The 15,134-nt window shown below is 42.8% G+C and overlaps 1 protein-coding gene across 1 annotated transcript in view; it reads left to right on the top strand.

Annotated features, from left to right (window-relative positions):
- Positions 1–14,094: 14,094 nt before the first annotated feature.
- LOC138675404 (cationic amino acid transporter 2-like) overlaps positions 14,095–15,134 on the top strand; it is a 113,581-nt gene continuing 112,541 nt past the window's right edge. Inside the window, exon 1 of the mRNA XM_069763551.1 lies at positions 14,095–14,276. The gene's annotated coding sequence lies outside the window, so the exon portion shown is untranslated. The remainder of the gene's footprint in view (positions 14,277–15,134) is intronic.

Genomic DNA, 15,134 nt, shown 5'->3' with positions numbered 1-15,134 from the left:
GCTGAAAGCAGCTGTCTTCATTATTTCCTGGTTGCACTGAGAGCAGCTTGACCAGGAGACAATGGGAGTTGTATTCAGCAGCAGCTTTGTACCTCTTGTGTAAAATAAAGAATTTAAAAAAAACGGCGTGGGCTCCTCCCTTGCAATTTTCATAACCAGCAGAGGGAAAGCCCACAGCTGAGGGCTGATCTTAATAATCTGGGAAAAGATACAATACCCCATAAAGTTCCCAGGCTATTTAATAACAGATCACAACTGTTTGCTTAGCCTTTCCTGGTGAATTTACGGGGGACCCCAGAAAAGAATTACGTAGGGTCCTCCTACAAATTAAAATCAGCAAAGGCTAAAGAGACAGCTGTGGGTTGATATCAATAGCCTGGGAAGGGGCAAGAGATATTGTGCCCACCCAGACATCAACATCAGACCACAGCTGCCCCAGAAATGGCGCATTCATAAGATGCTCCAAATCTGTCTCTTAGCCTTTCTCTTCCCATTTGACTGTGTGGTGTCAAGTGGGGTGTTATTTGTGGGGTTGACATCAGCTTTGTATTAACAGCTAACATCAAGCCCAGGGGTTAGTAATGGAGAGATGTCCATTACTGACCCCATAGTATGTTTAGAAATGAACACACAGCAAGAATAAAGTCTTTTATTTTAAATAAAACAAAACACCATGTTTTGCACATTTATTTAATAATAAAAAAACAAAGTTAATACTCACCTTCATGCCCAATCCATTGAAGCTCTTGTTCCCTGCAAAAAAAACCTAAAATAATAAATACCCATATCCGTCACCTGTCAGAAGTGAAGATAATCCATACTGTCCCACACTGTAATCCATGTCTGCAATATCAGGTTTACAACCTGAACGGTGGCATGATGCGACAGAATTGTATACTGTGAGAATTCTCCGGTGCCGGAGCTAGTGACCACAAATAAGTGATTTGCATACATACAGTCATTTGCCGAATAGGACATGTGTGACCTCACTAGACAGACATGTGTAGTCGGAATATTGCCGGAAATGTGAAAATTGCATGCTTATGGTTACATGACCACCTGCTCCCAGAGAATCTGTGCAACGCGCAGTGCACAAACTGTGAGGATTCACAAGTCTACAGTCATTTAGCGTGACTGCAGACTTGCATCCCAAGGCCGAACAACCATTATCAGGGTAACCGACCTGAAAACTCAGTGGTACTGCAAGATTGGCAAAAGCTGCCAACCACTCCGGATTCCATCCCACATCTCATTCGACCAGTGAAGAATTGCTAAAAAGGGAGAACAGGTTTATGCTTAACTGCAACCATCAAGCTTACTATGCCACTGTGTGTTTGTAACCATTAAGTATGGATGCCTCTTCATCAAGACTATTGTTGATCACTATGTTCTGTGACCATTCTATAAAGGGAATTCAATAGAACGCCTTTAGGCCTAATCCGGATGCTCCTCTTCTCGTGAAATTAGGGATTTGGCCTTCATCAGTATTATTGTTGTTTTTTTGTGTTCCGTCAATTGGTATCTAACGAGTTCAGTTTCTGAGGGTCTTCTGCAGCGTCGAGGGGGGTGAGGGTGCCTGTAATACAAGCAGCTTTGTCTTTGTCCTCTGACATCTCCCTTTATAGGACGCGATTGGGTTTAGAGAAAACAGTTCAGTCTTATTGAAAAAAGAAAAAGTTTCTGTCATTTCTCTTAACGAGTGAAAGAGGAAGAAAGCAGGAAATGACTGATCTTAGCATGAGCTGCACGAACTCACACACATAGAATATAATATCTGTCATGGAAACACCGCCCCTACCTCAGCGCTACATAATGAGTAATGACAAGAATAAATTCTTGCCGCTTGAAGCTTGGTTGCAAAGTCCCCTCTCTCCTGTCCTAAGACAGATGTCTCTACGATAGGCAGTGTGAGCCTATTTATAGGGACTCTATCATGCCCCGGGCTCTAAAGTTACTGCTTCACCTTGATGCGGGCAATTGACACACAGTCCTATGCCCTCCGGTTCTGTCGCGCGTCCTGGAGAACAACATGACCTCGGGCTCCCGGTACCCGGTTTCTGCGCTCTGGCTCCTAGGGTGTTCTTCCGCTGTTCCCCTCCTGAGCCTCTTCCTCCTCTGTGCTTCTTCTCTCTAAGCTCCTCCACTATTCAACTCCTTCAAGTTATCACTCTTTCCAGGGGTTGCAGCTCCCTCGTGGCTGCTCGGCCCCCACGTCTGTTCCAGACGTCCTACTCCTCTCCTCTCTCAGACTGACTGACTCCTCCTCCAGACCAGGATACGTAGGGAGTCTAGGGAAGCTCCCCCGAATCCGGGTCCTGAGCTCCCAGTCCTGGCCTAGATTCAGATGTGATGAATGTGAGTGCCTTACCTGATAGAATCTCCCTTGCCTCCAAGCGTGACATCACCCTCCCCGAAAGGAAGGCAACATCACTGCAACAACCGGTTACCTGGGGTGTTGCACATAGACAACACTATATCTTGACACGGCAATCTGTCAGTGTCCGGTCATCACTCACACTATCAGCGGTAACACCCAATTGTGAAAAAGCCCAGGTTACGTGTTCACCAACAACTGGCTCACACTTCTATGAAGTCTTCTCCTTTGGCCTCTCACTTCTATAGCCAAAGCTAGCAATAAAATAAATGAATTCAGACCCCAAACATGTAAATAAAATTAGACATTTTAAAGGGGTTATCGGGGAATTTAACATTGATGGCCTAATCTTAGGATAGGTCATCAATGTCTTATTGGTGGGTGTGCGAAACCCGGCACCTCCGCCGATCAGCAGTTGTTGGTGGCCGGAACTGCTCAGTTTGGGGGCAGCACAGCACAGATCCGTCAACTGTAGAGTGGCCTCAGCCGGGTACTGCACATCCACCACCTGTTCAAATCAACAGGGGGAGATGTGCAGTACCGGCCGCGGCCACTATTCCATCTACGGCGCTGTGCTGTGCAACTCTGTAACCGAACAGTGCCGCCACCCACTGATACAGAGACCACCTGATCGTCGGGTCATCCGGGTGTTTCACCCCCAATCAGACATTGATGATCTTTCCTAAGCATAAGCCATAAATAATTCAGACCTAAAACCCATACAAGAAATACAGATCCAAGACCAGATCCTTATGGTTTTTTCACATTCTGCATTTATACCTTTTTTTCTTTTTATGTGTATTTGTTTTTGCTGCGGAAAAAAAAAATTGCAGCATTTTGCAGTACAAGTAAAAGTGAATGAGATTTCTGAGATCTCACCCTGCAGTTTTCTTTCATTGCAGATCTGAACCATCAAATTTGCAACATGTCAATTCTTTTAGTGTTTTTGTGCAGTGTATTTCACCCATTCTGAATCTTGCTGGTTAATTAGGGAGAAAAGGATTGTAATGTATGGGAACACACAATGTTATTATTATCATGGGAATACTGCCCCCTGCTGGCTAGTGGTGGAAAGGCATCTTTAAATCTCAGTGACTGTAATATTGGAGGAGCGTTGTCACTGACTGTCATTTATAGGGGTTTTATAAGGCTGTGGGCACTGAGTTTTCTGTGCATTAGATGTGGAAAATCCACAAGTAAAAAACAAATGGCTTGGGAAAGAGTTGATTTCTTAATTTACAACATCTGTTTTATCGATCTATAAGGCTGCGTGGCCATGATGAGCTTTTTGTGATTTTTGTATGCGTTTTAGTGCATTTCCACAGCGGAATCGCATCAAAAAACCCATGTAATCCGCACACGACTGTACCAGTAAATTTTTGGCAAGGCCAAGTATCAGAAAGTATCAAAAACAAAGCCGCTATCTTTAAAACATGACATACCAAAAAGAGACAAAAAAACATGGCGTCAAAAACGTGATAAAAACGCATTTAAAAAATGCAAGTAATTTACATAATAGGAAAACCTGCAACATCAAAAAACTGATCGTGGGAACGTAGGCTAATGGGATGTGCGCATGTGGAGTATTTGATTGCAGAAATTTCTTCAGTTCTATGAATTTTTTGCATGCTTGTTATGCATTTTTGTACAGCAATGAATAGTTTTTGGAGCTAAGTAAAGAAATTTGACAAAAAGGAGAAAAAAACTTTTTGTTATGTAATTTCCTTGATCACCTCCTTCTTTTTCATGCTTATTTGTCCAGGTCCAGGCTGAAAATACCAGCCCTCAGATGCCCCAGAAATGGCACTTTTTTGAAGTATCTATTCTGTGATTATCCTCGTGTCTCAGATGAGACTCACCAATGCAATTCAATGGGAGAGAGAAAAAAAAAAAAATCACACGTCACTCGACCATGCGTGTACCATCTGATTTTTACATACCCATGCCCTTGAAAACCCGACATTTCATCTGCCTCGCACCATAAAATCACAGTGTGACACGACAAAGTAGAGTAGATATATACGCATAGAATAGATAGATATAAATGTCAGTCACATATAATTAGTAGTGTGTGCAGCTTACTGCACATATATTTAATTAATGATTATTTTTCTAAAAACTATAGCGTGGGCTCCCTCGTAATTTTCATGACCAGAAGAGGGAAAGCCGATGACTGGGGGCAAATGTTTATAGCCTGGGAAGGGGGTAATACCCATGAAGCTTCCCAGGCTATTAATATCACAGCTGTAGACTTGGCCTTTACTGATTATTAAAATGGGAGACCCCGAATAAAAAGACGTAGGGTCCCTCTATATTAAATAACCAGCAAAGGCTAGGCAGACAGCTGCGAACTGATATTAATAGGCTAGGTAGAGGCAATGGATATTGGACCCATCCCAGATTAAAAACATCAGCTCTCTGCTGCCCCAGAGATGGCGCATCCCTGAGATGCACCAATTCTAGCACTTAGGCCAGCCTCACACTAGCGAGTTTTACGGACGTATGAGAGGTGCAGAAAATACGGATGGCATACGGTACAATGATTCTCTATGGCCCAGCTTCTATCAGCCGTATTTTACTGATCCGTATTATACGGTCTTCTACGGCCGTAGAAAATCACAGCATGCTGCGTTTGTCACCGTATTGCGCAAAAAATCCACCAATGAAAGTCTATGGGGGCGAGAAAAATACGGATTACACACGGACCAGCAGTGTGACTCGCGAGCAATAGGCAGCTGTGTTCTAGCGAAAGCAGGCAATTCAGTGCGGTGTACAGTAAAATCACACTGACAGGTTAGAATAGAATGGCTAAGATAAACATAGTATAGGGGTATATATATAAAATATAAAATATTCTGAAAAGTTCCCAGGCTCGAGTTCATATGAGGACATCCAGCAGAGGGCGCATCACCGCAACTCGAGGTAACTACAGGTCATTCACCTACATTCCATTCATTCTCCGGGTTTTTACAGGCAGGGGCGGCTGCATTAGCAGGCTTCTGCTTGTAAAATTAGTTAACCCTTTCAGATGGATTTACAGCGTGGGACAAGACTGATCATCGGAAGGTATGGAATATTGTTGTTTGTTTTGTTCACATTTGTTCCAGGTGACAAGGGTCTTCAGGTGGATTACCAGTGTAATAAAATATTACAACAACCTGTGTATTTATTTCATTAAAATACTTTGTAATAATGTGTGTGTGTTTTTAACCATTTCATACAATTGGATTAATAATGGATAGGTGTCATAATTGACGCCTCTCCATTATTATTCTGGTTTAATGTCACCTTACAATAGCAAGGTGGCATTAACCCTTCATTACCCCATATCCCACCGCTACACGGGAATGGGAAGAGAGTGGCCAAGTGCCAGAATAGACGCATCTTCCAGATGTGCCTGTTCTGGGGTGGCTGGGGGCAGATGTTTTTAGCCGGGGGGGCCAATAACCATGGATCATCTCCAGGCTATTAATATCTGCCCTCAGTCACTGGCTTTACCATTCTGGCGGAGAAAATTGCGCGGGAGCCCACGCCAATTTTATCCGCGATTTAACCCTTTAATAGCTAGAGCGCCCAAATTTTGCACATACACACTACTAACATTAGTAGTGTGGAATATGCAAAAAAAAGGGGATATGAGATGGTTTACTGTATGTAAACCATGTCTCATATCATGTCGGGTTTGTGAAGGAGAAAGCAAAAGCCGGCAATTGAATTACCAGCTTTAAAGCTATCTAGCGCTGTATGAAGTAATAATATATATACACATATATGTGTCTCACTGACATATATATATATATATATATATATATATAGACAGTATATATGTTTTTACGATTTTTTGAGCCCATGGATCCATTGTATGTCCGTATGTCGGTTTTGCAAGCCTGCGAGAGAATCTCGCAGTACAGATGTCATACGGATTACATACGGAGGATGCCATTGCCAAAATACGCTGACACACCCTGTCTATGGATGACATACGGATCACTATTTTGGGGACTTTTCTGCATATTGCGGCCGTAAATAACGGACCGTATTTTTATACGCTGAGTGTGAAGCCGGCCTTAGCCTCGCTCTTCCCATTTGCTCTGGTGCGGTGGCAAGTGGGGTGATAGTATTAGGGTTGATGTCACCTTTATATTGTAGGGATTAGGCATTAAGGTGAGTATATAATTTTTTTTTTACTTTGATTTTTTTTACAGGAGACAAGGGCTTCAGGGATTGGGGCGTAAGGTGAGTATATCCTGTGTTTTCTTTTTCTTTTTATGTAAATATTTCTTTATTTCAACTCTTTTCTTTTTACTTTGACCACAGACTACGCCCATGAGCCGCCGCCTGTTCCTGCTGTAATCAGTGATAGCAGACATCGGCTGATGGGAGTAGTAGTCTCTCATCAGCTGACACTTGTGACCTGCGGTAAGCTTTTACTCGCGGGTCACAGTCACATCTGCAGGGTCATGCTTACATCTGACTGCATGACACTGCAACACTCTGACCGACAGTAACGATCTGCCGGCAGTAATGTTACCGCAGATCAGAACCGCCGCTCCGGTGTTTCTTGGGCTGTCACACACATGACAGAGTGGGAAACACCGTAGGAAGTCCATAAAAACGCAAACAAAAGCTCAGAAAATGACCGGCAAATTTGCAAACATTTTTATACCTTTAGTTTTTGCTGCGGATTTCACTGACTCAACTCAATGGGTGAAAAAGGCATATGCTGATAGATTATCTTTAGGGTTGGTCTTCTTCCCCCTGTTTACAGCACCTCTTTCTTTTTTTTTTCTGGGTCATATGACTTGTGAGAATCGGCAAGTTGGAACAGAAGTCACATGACCTAGACCTAGAGGATCGCATCGGAAGTAGAAACTCTAGAAGATGGCGATCGGTGATTATATTACCGCACTTACCCTTTTGGTGATAAGGCAGTTTTTGATTTAAGTCGCAGTTCAAAATCACCAATACAAGTCTATGGGTCTCTCCACCTTCGAGAAGATCTGATCGTTCTCCTGCACGGATCGGGCATCACGTATCAGCTGTCAGGTTCCCTTTAACAGGTTCTTTCCAAACGACTCAAAGCTGCTGAGATATTGAAATCCCTGCAGCTCACAGAAAACTCCATTCTTCTGTTTTCTGGGCTAAGAGCCAACATCATGGGACGTTCTCTGAGAAATCCTGCAAAGTAAAACTTTAGCTGCATGCAAAAAGGCACAAAAAGTCAGCGCCCACCAAAGAGCCAGCCTGAAAATACAACCCAAGACACTCATCAGAAATCCACCAAGCACATAACACAGCAGGACAGGTTACCAGGAGTGTGAGGGTGCTTTCACATTGCGTGCACTCATTCTGCCCCCTTGCGCCGATGGGGCCATTGAATGTAATGGTGCCGGCAGCGTGAATGTGAGCTCTTCCGTGCATCATTTTCGGGTGTATACGCCTACTGGATGTAGACACCCATACTTAGCAGACTGTGTTTGGGTGTCCGCCTCCAGTAGGCATACTCGCCTGAAAATGATGCACGGCAGAGCTCACATTCGCTCTGCCAGCACCATTACAGTATATGGCCCCATCGGCGCATACGTAAGCCCCAATGGAGCCATCAAACAGGTGACGGAACACAGTGAGAAAGCACACTTACAAGTATCTAGAGCGCTCCACTGTAAATCTTGTAAGGGGTCTCCATCCCACCATGAGCGCTATCACAAAACAAGTGTTCTTTGCTTTCTATTACCTGCTTTTTCCCCTCTTTCTCAGTCTTGTCATCTACCCTGTGCCGCATTTTCTCAGCTAATAGCATATATATATATACACAGCTTCACTGTCTTCAATTGCACATTTGGCTGCAGTGAGCTCCCCCTAGTGGTGGCTATGAACAGACTGAATCTAACTCTGATGGAAGAAATTTGGAGCTCTGTATCAGACTTAAAAAAAAGAAATGTAGTTGGCCACATACTACCCTTGATCACAGAGTTGGGTAATACTACTACCCTCTAATTAAACTATTAGTTATGGCATATCTCCCATTCTTTCGATCCCCATTTGTGGCATGTTTTTATATCTCCCTCTAAGTATCCAAAAACCTCCAAATCATGCAACCTTACTACCACCATAAACCCTCATTTTATTGTACCCACCCAATAGGAAGGGTGCAAGCTGACTATTGGGTCATGTATGAAAAAAAGGAAGGCCATGGATAGAGGAAGGCAACACTCCCTACTTAATACTTGCCCTTGCTGAAAAATATTCCCCTACATATGACCCCTCCTTGAGAATTCTTTCACCTTCCTCTAGTTCGTACTACTTGGATGGGTACCCCCTGACCACGCCAATTTAAAAAGTCTGTATAAGTTGGTGGCGAGCACCCAGCAAAAAGGCAGAATATTGGTTTGATGGGTGATTGGATCATAGAAATCGGCATAAAAATCGTTGTGGTGACAAGAAGCTGTTTGGGTACAGAACAATCATAACAAGGCCACGGTCACATATTCAGTATTTGGTCAGTTTTTTACCTCAGTATCTGTAAGCCAAAACCAGGAGTGGAACAGTCAGAGGAAATAATAGTATAATAGAAACACATCACCACTTCTGTATTTATCACCCACTCCTGGTTTTGGCTTACAAATACTGAGCAAATACTGAACATGTGAACGTGGCCTAATAGAAACATGTCACCACTTCTGTATTTATCACCCACTCCTGGTTTTGGCTTACAGATACTGAGGTAAAATACTGACCAAATACTGAACATGTGAATGTGTGACTTTGGCCTTGACAGTCCTTCTCTTAGACTGCCGAGTATGGCACTCATTGACTTGTGACGGTCCCATAGCCAATAACTGTATCAGAGGCCGAGCATGCGCAGCTCTGCTCCAGTCAGTCCCATACTCAATCTCAGATTGCTGGGAGTCCCTGTGTTCGGACTACCAGCGATCAGGAAGTTATCCACTATCCTATGGATTTCCTATAGATAGGGGATAGCTTTATTTTGGGGGAAAAAACCTTTAACCTATGAAATTGCAAATAAGTGATCTCAAAATCTCGATGGAGTAAATTCCTTGAAGGCAGAGCCCCCCTACTACTACACGATAGTTCTGGCAGCGCTTCCGTTACATGGGAGTGTGAGGGGAGCCAGGGCCATAGTCGTGGCTGACATATATTGCTCAATCACACCCTGGTCTCCTGCCACATACATACAATGTCCCTTTGTCAGCGTACCTGTCTCTCTATTCTCCGAGCCATCAGGGTCATTTGTGGTCTGTTGCAGCCTCACTCCCGACGATTGCACACAAACAGAGCCAGAATCCAGTCCCAACTTTAAATGGTTAACTTTCCTGGCTATCTTCCTCAGCATGTCCAAATCAATTACAGCATCAACATAGGGTCCCACACAGCTTATGTCCTTCACTTTCCCTTTGTGCTCTCCCTCATGTCTTTCAGCATGTTCCCGAGTCGTGTCGTCTTGTCCGGGACCGTAGCGCCCTCCCTATCCAGCTTCACTACTTTTAGGAGTTCCCTTGTCTGTTTCACCCCAGACATAAGGGCATCTGTCCGTGTAGTAAGCAGCCACATGATAGAGCCACCTGCGCTCCTGTGCTGCTGCAATTTCTGGCCTGCTGGCCTTGGACGACTGGGCTTCTAGCTTAAAACCTTGCGGAGCTGACCGCCCTGTCCAGCTCTTAGGCCCTTCTGCTCTAATGCCGGATGCTCACCGACTTACCAGCAGTTAGCTCCTCCTATGTTTACTATTTACAGGGTTAAACTAGCTAATCCTATCGTGCCCCCTCTAGTGGACAAACTTAGGTACTACGCTTTCCCTAACATTCTATATTCATACAGCAGCATACAGGGCAACATGAACATATCCAGACAAATAAGGTATACATGACAATATTTGCAGATCAATAAAGTCATCACTTAACCAAGACGCGTTTGGGGTACAGGGCAGTCTCAGTGACCCCCCCTACCGGAGCACGACACTACGATCTCTCTTATCAATTACTTGTTTCGAGTCTCTGATAAAACATTCCGGGACATTTCGTTATCCTTGTGCAAATAGCAAATTTTCATTTACAAACTCAATTCATATCTCCCCTGAGGAATCCTGTGTAACCTACGGAAAGAAAAGCACTGAGAGGATTACAGAGGATCACAGTACAAACTGTGTACGTTAATAAATAGATCCTGTAGACCTGATGAGCCCGGTGTGCTTGCTTTGAAAATCTATGTACTGTAAGTATGGCTTTATAATCCTTCGTGAAAATTTCCCTGCTGAAAATTAGAGGGAGCATTTTAGCGCCATCTTGACTGATAAAATGCTCATTTTCATTTGAGGATTATACAGCCATATATTTTCAAAGTAAGTACAGCAGCCTCATCAGACCTAAGAGATCTTGTATAGTTTATATTGTGAAATCTGGTGACAGATACGCTTCAAGGCTAAATGTGGAAAATCATGGGGTCAGTTATGAGAACAGAAATGAAGGAATAAAGCCGCCCAGGCAAACATGGCTTTCTTTGAAAAAGACCTGTCTACAGGTTTTGTGCGGTTTCACAATATTCAATACATCTGTCCTGCAATAAAAGACACAACCTGTAGACTGGTGTGGCACTTTTTTTTCTTTAACCCTGCTGTTTTGTTCGCATTTACTATACACTTGTAGTGTTCCGGCCTCTGGGTCACTATGACCCGGCTTATTAAACCTTGATTTTAGACACTCTAACTCCATTTTTTTTTATACTTTTTGCTTACTAGACTGTTTGTGAACATGTTTGGTAGTAAAAAAAAAGAAAAATGAACTAGAAATCTTTTTTTTGTTTGTTTTTATTCTGAAAAAACAGATCCATCCAATGAGCAAAACGAAAATAGAAAACTACACATATTTTGTAAAAAAACAAAAAACAAAACAATCAAATCAAACATTTTGTGATAAAAAATTAAAGATAATAAACATTACAATGTGAATATATTTACATGATCATATAAATTTACGGATTCTTGAATGAAAAACAATACACATGATTTTTGCTTAGAAATGTTTTACAGCCAGAACATGTTATACTCGTCTTGTTGTCACAAGTAGAAGGGCAATAGCTGCATCTTTTTCTTTTGATGCCGGAAGAGGCCATGGGGGTAGAAGCACACAGCTGCTCTCCAAAGAAACTGAAAGGTAACATGTCTGGGCTAGCATATGTGTACTGGTAAGAGCAGAGAAGATAAGAACCCTTCTGAAAACAAGCAGATAAGCCAGGAAGACAGACTTACTTAGCAAAAAAAAATTATTTGCAAGACTTTACAGCTCAGCTTTACAAAAAAAAAAGTCTTAGACAGTGCGTTCTGAGCAGTCCGTTCTGCGCATAATATACACGTGTAGTGCACACCTAGTGATCTCTCCGGATGTACTCTACATTTTAGAATAGACTGCGCACCAAAAATAATCAATATAAAGCCATTTTTATGGTGCGCAGATCTCAATGCATACCCCCGGTAGAGCACGTGTACACCCCATTGAAATAATTTAGGAAATAAATCAATTGATATACAATAGTAGATGCAATAAATAGACTCAACTGAGGTTATAACTCTTTTATTTCACTGAAAATATGGCCTCACAGCTGTAAAAAACGATGTCGGGTCACTATGACCCGAACACAACAAGTGTAACTTTTTGCGTGTAGCAAAAAGTAAATGAAAAAAAAAACAAAACTCATAGGTAGGTCCCCCCAAATGAGGAAAAGTCAAGGAGTCTCAAGTTTTAGAGACTTACAGAAAAAAATCTACAGGGCCGCAAAAAGTCTGTTCGGGTCACTATGACCCGAACACAACAGCAGGGTTAAGAAAGCAGACACATTTTTTTTTCTGAGCCGTGATAACCCATTTAGCCCCTTACCGGCATCGGACGTACTATACCGTCCGATGCCGGCTCCCCTGCTTTGATGCAGGGCTCCGCGGTGAGCCCGCATCAAAGCCGGGACATGTCAGCTGTTTTGAACAGCTGACATGTGCCCGTAATAGGCGCGGGCAGAATCGCGATCTGCCCGCACCTATTAACTAGTTAAATGCCGCTGTCAAACGCAGACAGCGGCATTTAACTACCGCTTCCGGCCGGGCGGCCGGAAATGACGTCATCGCCGACCCCCGTCACATGATCGGGGATCGGCGATGCTTGTATATTGTAACCATAGAGGTCCTTGAGACCTCTATGGTTACTGATCACCGGTGGCTGTGAGCGCCACCCTGTGGTCGGCGCTCACAGCACACCTGCATTTCTGCTACATAGCAGTGATCAGCAGATCGCTGCTATGTAGCAGAGCCGATCGCGTTGTGCCTGCTTCTAGCCTCCCATGGAGGCTATTGAAGCATGGCAAAAGTAAAAAAAAAAAGTTTAAAAAAATGTGAAAAAAATAAAAAAAACATAAAAGTTTAAATCACCCCCCTTTCGCCCCAATCAAAATAAATCAATAAAAAAAATATCAAATCTACGCATATTTGGTATCGCCGCGCTCAGAATCGCCCGATCTATCAATTAAAAAAAGTATTAACCTGATCGCTAAACAGCGTAGCGGGAAAAAAAATCGAAACGCCAGAATTACGTTTTTTTGGTCGCCGCGACATTGCATTAAAATGCAATAACGGGCGATCAAAAGAATGTATCTGCACCGAAATGCTATAATTAAAAACGTCATCTCGGCACGCAAAAAATAAGCCCTCAACTGACCCCAGATCACGAAAAATGGAGACGCTACGAGTATCGGAAAATGGCGCAATTTTTTTTTTTTTTTAGCAAAGTTTGGAATTTTTTTTCACCACTTAGATAAAAAATAACCTAGTCATGTTAGGTGTCTATGAACTCGTACTGACCTTGAGAATCATAATGTCAAGTCAGTTTTAGCATTTAGTGAACCTAGCAAAAAAGCCAAACAAAAAACCAATGTGGGATTGCACTTTTTTTGCAATTTCACCGCACTTGGAATTTTTTTCCCGTTTTCTAGTACACGACATGCTAAAACCAATGATGTTGTTCAAAAGTACAACTCGTCCCGCAAAAAATAAGCCCTCACATGGCCAAATTGACAGAAAAATAAAAAAGTTATGACTCTGGGAAGGAGGGGAGCGAAAAACGAACACGGAAAAACGAAAAATCCCCTGGTCATGAAGGGGTTAAAGGGGTTTCCTCAACATAATAGATGTTTGGCAACTTCCGGGTGGCTGCTCTCCTCCAATTCTATAGTGGTAAAGCTACTTTTGCTTGCTGCATTCAAGAATGCACAATTGGGGCACGTGCTGCAACCATGCTGCTGGTCCAAGGTGTCAATCAAGCAGTAGCGCACCACCTCCCGGCAAGCAATAAGCCAACATGCAGGGGAGCGGGCGCTCCTAAAAACACTTTTATGGTCTTCCATAGTTGATGAAGGGAGAAACAGTACGATGTACTAAACCGGAATTTTGCCATTTAGCCTAAGATCACTTTCTTTAAAATAATGGAAAAAAAAAAGTGCATAAGTTTTTCATAAAAGAGAGTCAAAAATCTAATATCAGAAGTTATGCACAATACACAAAGCATGAATTCCAAGGAAAGCAGCGCACGTTTCCTTCTACGAGTCTCTTTCTAAATGTTAATTACAGCCTTAACCCCAGCAGTCAGCACATCGGCCCTCTGTTACTTGTACAGAATTTGGAAAGTCTTGTGGGAAAAAAGTCTTTCTAGACAGATCTGCTTGTTGGAGCTGGCAGTAGGGGCTGATTAAGGGCATCAGTAGGTGGGGGATCCAGCTGAAAAGAAATCCGTTCTCAGGGGGTCTAATTATTAAACAGGTCTCTCCGCTCACTCCGGACCACTCCACATCTCCGCGAGCCATGACTTCAGCCTCTTCGTAGTCAGTCTCTACGAGCAATTACACAGTAAGTTTTAGGTATTATTCTAAATCTAGATTATAATTGTGTTTCTTGCTGGAGAATCTATGGATTGATTTTTGGAGAATGGAGCTCACCCATTAGTCTACTGATTGTCTACAAGACCTAAGGTAAACATTTAATACATCATATTCACAGGTTTATCGGCATCTACGAAAAGGATTTACCTAGTTAAAAGACCATTATTTAAGGGGTATGAGACAGATCCACAGTAACCACCTGAGGAAGCTTAATGCGAAACGTGCATTGAGGAAGTGGATATAGAATAATGATGCAGTGTCTGGATATAATTTGGGATTGCCTCTTTGTTGACAGCAGGGCTGTGATATATTCCTATATAGCATGTGTGCACTGTCATCATGGTGATGATTCCAATGGTGTTTAATATCTGTAGTTCTCCATTATTTGGACCTCATTTTCTAGAGATAGCCAAAATGTGTTTTTTTTTTAATTATGATTAATTAAAAATTAGTATTTTAGTCATATAAAAGTACATGACTCCAATTCCTGTGTATATAATTTTTGGTAGTAGCTTTTGGTAACAAGGAAGGACTAGAGTGATGGGTAAAGTCCTAGCCCTTATGTTTGGATGGTGCCTCGAGAACACAGCGGTAATAGAATAGAAGTGTCATTGTGTCCTGATTCATTGTACAAATCCCTTAGGTCACTTTCACATTGCGTTCATGGGTGCCGCCGTGGCATACATCCGAACCCCCACCCGCACCCCCCTACAGCACGGGGTTTGGACTTAAGCACCGGCATGAACATAGACTGTAATGGAGAAGGCAGAGTGAACTTGTGCTCTGACGTGCACTATTTTCGGGAGTGTACGTCTACAGGAGGCGG

This window comes from Ranitomeya imitator, chromosome 4, assembly GCF_032444005.1.
Source record: "Ranitomeya imitator isolate aRanImi1 chromosome 4, aRanImi1.pri, whole genome shotgun sequence".
Taxonomy (NCBI): domain Eukaryota; kingdom Metazoa; phylum Chordata; class Amphibia; order Anura; family Dendrobatidae; genus Ranitomeya; species Ranitomeya imitator.
Note: the sequence above shows the minus strand (reverse complement) of the source record. Positions and strands in the feature narration are given on the sequence as shown.